Here is a 7,682-nt window from a genome sequence, read left to right on the forward strand (position 1 = left end):
GGCATAAACTGACCCAGCATACTTCCTCACAAACATATCCAGCATCAGCAGAAAACACTGCCAGAGTTTCAGGTTCTCAGCAGGGGGTGTTTGAAAGGGAAGTAGTGTTTGTTGTAATGAGAAGGACAGCTAGAGACTTAGTTATCTCTAATTATCTTAAAATGTCCTCAGTGTAAATTGGAATGCTGCTGCCAGAAACCTTCTAGATCACACACCTGGGGAAATTGCATTAAGCACATGATATTCAAAGTGGAACGGGAAGAAAAAGCTCCAGAGAGATCAGACAGATGAAGGGACTGACCCTATCTCAGACACTGATGCAGTGCAATGACCTGGAAGGCTCAAGCTGTGGAGGTGCTGACTACCACATGTTCCACAAAGGCTGTGCATTCTTCCCACTGCCCAGAAATCTTTGTCTTAAAGAACAGCAGCAGATTGCAACCAGGTGTCCAGGAACAGACTTGACTAACAGACTTTTTAAGTCTGCTGTGTTAAGATTTTAATTCCGAATTACTTTTGTACAAAGGACTACACAGCAAATTTGAGCTAGCCATTTGTTTCATATCTTTGAGCAGGTCTTGTAGTTGAATATGAGAGAGCTTAAGTTAAGCAGGACATTTCTGCACCATCTAGAATGGCTTTCTCAAGGACAAGATCTTGTACCCAGCTTCCTAAAGGCTTCAGATGATAAACTGCATTGGCCCACAGAGCAGGAACCTGAGGGTTTAGAAAACTACTGTAGATGTTCTCCATCTCTTCTGATACAGTGAAAAACCCTCAACAATAGCTTTTCTGAGGGTTACCAGAGAGGTATAAAACAAGATTTAGAAGCATCGCAAAATCAGAATTGGATCACTTATCTCTTATTCATGGCTATGTTTTTTTAATGGTTGCCTCTACAGGAAGAGAATAACAGACTTTTTATGCAAAAACCAATCTCAGCTTCTGATATTTTGGTATTTGCAGGAGTTTGTCAGTAGAAAAAAAGCAGTTGGATTTACACCATTTCAAGTTTGCCAAGTAAAATCTGGGCTTTGGGAAAACTGAGGGTTGATGATAAGCATCTACAAACTACTGAAGATTCCTGTGAACTTGGCAGAATTCAGTATTGAGAGAGAGGAAGATCTGTTTATAAGGAGAAATGTCTTTTCCACAGGTCCTGAGGCTGCATGTCAGACATAAAGACTAACTGATCTTCCAAAGATAGATATGACAAAAATCAATCATACATGTGCCCATACTTTTCTTCTGTGCCTGTTGAAAGGTGGCACTGTTGATGATTAGACAGCAATAACTTTATCATTTTAGACATGTTTTGATGTAAAAATACTGTATAGTGTCTTTTGTCATTAGTTTTATTATTAATTTTGGACATGAACATCTTTCCCATGGACACATCAAAAGAGCCTTGTTTTTATTTCATTGACCAACCATCATAAAACAGTTCTAGCATTTTGTAATTTGGTGACTGCATGTTTTCTGCTACAACCTAGGAAAATCTTGGCAAGATGACAATGAGTTTTGGTCTCAGACAGACTGTGTAGTTCCTCTTGACTGAGATATGATTTTTGACGTGACACAATTGAAGTCTGTCTGATGGAATTCCCAAACAGAAAAATGTGACGAGAGATGGGGAACTTGGCCAGTGGCAGAAGCAGCTGTTCAGGATTCAGTCTTCATCACAGACAGAATTTTGCCATATTATTGACCACTTTTAAAGGGCAGGGTGCAAAAAATTCTTGCACCTTCCCAGAAGGGCAGTGTATTAACTCCCTTACAGTAAGAATACCTAGTGTGCTCCTAATATTTTTCTCTGCTTCAGGAGGAAATCTCACTCAGAGTTCTGTATTACATGGAGCTCAGATCTGAAATTATGGCAGGTACCTGACACGGGAGTACTTATCCATCACACAGTGAACATTTTAAGCACAGGGAGCATCTACTGAAGATTTAGCAGTGGTTTACTGTGCTCCTGAAACAGTACACGCATCAAGATAGTGACAAGTACCCTTGGGTGACATCAGAGTTTATTCATAACCAAGCTCAACACCAATATCACCAAGTACCTGTAAACCTTCTAAGGAGTAAAGGTGAAAGTTTCCTGACATGAAAATCCATTAAGAAATGACACATCTCTTAAAAATGATGATCTGTGGTTAAATCTATTTTTCCATTCAGCCATCACTTCTTGATGTTCTCTGCATTTATGAAATAGTCTAATGATTACCAGTGCTGGCTGTTATATTTATTTTTTTTTAAAAAAATCTGATCAGGGAATTCTTCTCACAACAAACAGAGAAGTAGAATACTATCTTGTCTGGCCACAGTGTAGGAGAGTATAGGGTTTGGTGCTGGCTTGTGTGCCGCTCTGTTTGTACTTGGCATGGAAAAGGTAACTGAGAAAGACTCTGCCATGGTAACCCATGGTGCAGTTCTGCTGGGGATGGACCTCTCCTGAAGAATGATCCAGAGATACAGACTGACTGATACACACAAATAAAAAGTGTCAAGTTACCTTTGTTTACTGACTGAAGGAACACTTGAACTCACCTGAACTTTACTATTCTAAGAAACACTAACAGCACATTTTCTCTGTGATTCTTACCAATAGCATTGATGCAATGAAATACCAATGAATTTTTTGCTTTCAAGCAGCTTTGCTAAAGTAGCTTTGACATTGAGGAATTCTAGACACCGATGCACAAATCTGTCTTGAGTGAAATGTGGGTCCTTGCTTTGCCTTCTCAAGGGCATCAGAAGAGTGATTTCAAACTGAGCTCTTTGGTTCAGGTACCTACATTCACACCTCAGTGTCTAAATGCAGATTGTCATTGATTTGAATTACCTTCAGAACCCTTGCATTCTGCAGATATAAACGAATGGTTCAAGTACTTTGACCTCCGTAAAATATGGTGGAACTTTATTACAGTCTGGTATAGAAATATCTTGCATTTTCAGCAACAACCTATGGACCCCACGCTAGATCACTTTAGAAAAATTGACTTGCAACATTCTGTGAGGCACTGCAAAGCACAAATTAAAAGATTTGTGTAATATGAGAGCAGTAAGATGCAATTTTGCTGCATTTGCTATGCAGACTGGATGAAAGAGCTTCTGGTGCGTGATGAACTTATAAATTGCCAAGACAATGATTTCAAATGACTACAAGCAGCAGAAAGATTTGTGTAATAGAGAATACCACAAAAGTATCTTCCTCTTTCTGTTTTGTTTTTCTGCTATTTCAGACCTATCATAAAAGTAAGAGATGTCCTAAATATTTGGAGACTTCTCTTAAAGAAAAAAAATACACTTGAGGGCAAATCATATTTTCATTATAGTGTAGTAAACATTTCTAATGTAAGATTTTAATGAAAACTATTAACTCTGTGATTAAGAGTTACCTAGGAATAATCAAATCTAATAATCATTATTTGCAATTCAAAACCAGAAGTAATAGTCTTATCACCAGGGCATGACACCTATAGCAGCTCTCAGACTGTACAAAATAAACTGCTCATGTGACATACTTTTAACAATTCATGCAGATTGTTGAATCTATCCACCTTCTTCTCAGTCACGGTGGCTAGTAGCTGACAGAACCCACCTTTTCATCACACAAGGAGAACAGCTTGTGGAATACCAAGCTATCCTCCTTCTAGCCTCCCTTTGTCTCTGAATGTCTGATCAGCATCTGTATGCAGAACCCCAGCAAGCAAGAGGGACATGTTTCCCATGTGGTTGTCAAAAGCACTCTTGCTGAAGGGAGGAACAATCTCTGCTGAGAGATGTCAATCTCCTTCACATCACAGTAAGACAAAAAAACCATCCAAGCTCAGTCTCTCATGCTGTGTCAGCCACCTAAACAGAAGTTTACAGAGTCATACCAGTTTATTTCAGCAGTGAATATGGTCACCCTTGAATTGCATTTAACACTTTACAGGTTACACAGTGAACAGAGAACTGGCATAAAAAATTTAATCTCTAAATAAAAGATTAACGTGAGGGATGTTTACTAAGAGTATTCTAACAGCCATGCATTCCATCATGTTCTAAGCAGAGAACACTAGGCTGTTTAGATTGCACTCCTTCAACCATACTACGAAACAGAAACAAATTAAATGCCTTCAAAAGTATAGTAAAGCCAATAACTATCCCTATAGGCAAACAGGGACAAGTGGTCTTGAGAAAAGCATGGCATGAGAGTGACTGTATCAGCCTCGCTTATGTATCCACTGCACAATATTGACTGCAATGCCTGTCTGGAAAAAGAAAGCAGTATTTCTAAGTGGATTTGGAAGTCTTAAGTGATTAGAAAAATATCTCTACTGCTCAAATAAATTTTTGTAATGAGCAACAATATACAATTTTGTTCCACTAGGGAAATTATCATTCTTTTCTGTTGAACAGCTTATATTACACATTCCTTAATTCTTTTTGCAATTTATTTTCTAAAAGAAAACCTTAACACTCAAGTCACCCAAAATGCATAAATTTTACAGCTATTTATTTGCTCACCTATAAGAGAGAATTATGCTGGTGAACATTTTGCCTGCTTTGATTTACACTGGCATATTAAAGAGGTTTGGTGTCTGTCAGCATCCAGTCTCACTGAATTTGATAAGAATTGTTCCATTGTCTTGCCTGAATCCAGCACTGAGACTTTCATTACTTTAAAATAAAATGTCCAGTGCTAGCTCTGGCCCCGGGAGTCTGTTCCCCAGTCCTTCTTCCCATTACACTGGTGGGCCCATCACAGAGTAGCTTCTGGAAAACAGAAGAGATGGGAAGAGCTCAGCTATAAAAGGAGTTGAACCCAAGTTAATCACATTTTTCATGCACTTCATTTTTCTAAGAATCATTTTCACAAATGCAAAAAGGTTTTTCTAATTAGAGAGACTGAAGAAATCCTGAAAGGAGGTGCTTAGCAAACTGAATTTACTATGCACCAAAATTCTCTCCTGATGCTTTTCTGAGATGTGATCTGTTTGCTGACTAGGTATTCCCTATTGTATCTACAAGGGCAGCAGGTCAGAGGAGCCAATGCCATTTATCCCCACAAATTTTGGTGTCCAGCCAGATGCACTGTTTGCAGCACGGGCCAGTGTGGGGCGCTTGGAAAGAGGCTGTGAAGACTATAATTTGTCCCATTAGCATGTTTTTAAGCATTATTCTTAACAATTACTACTGCTTAGGAGTCTTCCTTCTTCAAGCATTTGAGTTATTACTCCCAAATGTTTATGCTGTGTGGCACTTGTTTACTCTTGAAAACCAACACTTTACTTAAAAAAACCCATTTTGATTAATCTTATGTGTTTCACTAGTCAAAGTGTCTATGAGAAGACGTTGAACGCGTGAATGAGAATTTGTTGCTCAATTATGTTTTACACAACAATTTCCATTGGTTAACCATGAATAATGATCAAGGGCTTTTTACCTTTATAACATTCAAAGTACGGAAAAATTTCATGAGTGTTGGAAACTTTGGCTTCTTGTATGTTATATGTATGTTTACTATTTCATTAGGTGAGACTGGGATTACCACAAGCATACTTTTGTTGGAAGTGATTTTATTAAAGAGAGAGCTAATTTTCACTCTTTTACTCAATAATCTTCACAATATAGAACAACAGCACCAAGAAGGATGAAAGTGAACCGTCATACCAGGAAGTTTGGACAAGATGGTGTTAGCAAACGCTTGAACAATTTCATTACTGTTTTTTCCTGATCCTTGTGCTGTTGTTCATGGTTGCAGCCCAAGGATTATTAAAATTAGAGAATTTATCTCTTTTCACTGAGTAGAGAGGAGAAAGTAAAAAATTGGCAACCTTCAGCAAACTCTTCAGAAGCCTCATCCTGCCTTTTCTTCTTTTTTTCTTTGTTCACAGGAAATACATCCATGAACTATTTGGAATTATGATCTTGTTTACATGGCTCACTCCAAAATTTAGTTCCAACCAACTTTCTAGCTGCTCTCAGCTGCTAAGTAAAAGAATAACTACACAGGAAACATATTTCCTACATTTAATTTCCAGGAACTAATATACAGTATATTTTTTTAATTCTGCACCATGTGTATTCTATTGAGTTGCAGATTATGGATACTATTTGAATTAAAAATAAATGTTTAAAATCAGATTAACATGTTTATTAATACTTTATGCTGATTGTTCTAAAGACAATTTTCACCAATTTCTACATAAAGAAACTTATTCTTCTCAGTATGATTCTAATTTTGCCATTAAACTCCTTATGTATATCACTGAATGACCTTAAACATAAGGAAACAAGTTAAAATTTTAATGATTTTGCTTCACTATCATAGTACTAGATGTTATTAAATCCATGTTGCAAGCCCAGAGGAACAAAGTTTATTAAATATTGTATTATTTATCTTCCCTATTTTCTAAAGGAATGGTTCTCCTTTCTTTTGCAAGTACTTCAGTTTATTGCTATAGAAGTCTAGTTTTATAATTATTATTATGCAGTGTAGGCACACTGGAGTTCTTTTTTTTCCCAAATAGAGAACTATGACACCAGTAAATTGGTTTGGTTCAAAAACTGTCTTTAAAAGTCGAAGTTGATACCGTCTTCACAATGGGACTGATACGTGTTTTGTTGCCTCATGTATTGAGAATAGAAACGTAAATAGTAGATATCTTGTAGAAACTGGCAGATGCATGGTAGAAGCATGATTTACAGATCAGGTTACCCTGAGTGATAGAGGGACCACTAATTTACATGTGATTCTAAACTCATGTGTGGTCATTACTGAAGACACAGAAGCAGTCAGAGAAAGCAATCCAAATTAGTTTCTTATGTGCTTGGCTGTCTACAGTCAATCTGAAGAGCTTTCAAATTAAACACAACAAGTATAGGAAGAAGGTGCATCTCATCATCTGTTCTGATAAGCAGAAGCAAATTACAAAGTGGTGAAATGACTCACCCAGGGATCTGTGGCACAATCAAGAATTGTACAAAATCACTGCAGTTCTACCCAGAAACCTTAAACATAAACTAACATTTTTTTCTTCTTGTTTATGCATACATTAGTCTGTATTTAAAGGCTCAAAATTCTTATCCTGAGTGTTTCTAAGCATATAATATTACTTTGATTCAGCTGCTATAAATGTCCTGCTTAAGCAGATTTTAGAGGATTACTAGGGACCCCGTAGGAAAAATGAATAAGATTTAACAAATATAATACTGAGAACTTAGATCTGAACAACTTCTTAGTATTCCTTTAAAATGTTCCTTTGTGCAATCAGAAAGAATAAACCCACTAGCCCATGAAAAGTGATAGATATGTGCAAAGCCAGGGATAACGTATGTGTTAGTATAGAATATAAAATGTATAAATAATAACAAGTAATTTATTAAAACATGAGTTGATAAGAAATAGGTTGAAGAGAACACGTAAGAATCCTGTGTTATGCAAGAGAAGCCAGATCTAACAAGTAGTACAGCCATTCTTCCTTATTATTTCTGCTTAACAAACTGTGATTGTTAAATCAAATTTGCCCTTTAATCTACAAAGTATAATTCATTTAACATAATTGATTTAGAAATGTATTTAAGAAAAACCTACAAACCTGAAACATTATATCGGCATACCTGTGTGTTTTTAAGGAATTCTACATCAACAGTCAGAAGGCTGTTTCTGTGTATTCTTTAAAGTCTTGGAA

This window comes from Acanthisitta chloris, unplaced genomic scaffold, assembly GCF_000695815.1.
Source record: "Acanthisitta chloris isolate BGI_N310 unplaced genomic scaffold, ASM69581v1 scaffold2920, whole genome shotgun sequence".
Taxonomy (NCBI): Eukaryota; Metazoa; Chordata; class Aves; order Passeriformes; family Acanthisittidae; genus Acanthisitta; species Acanthisitta chloris.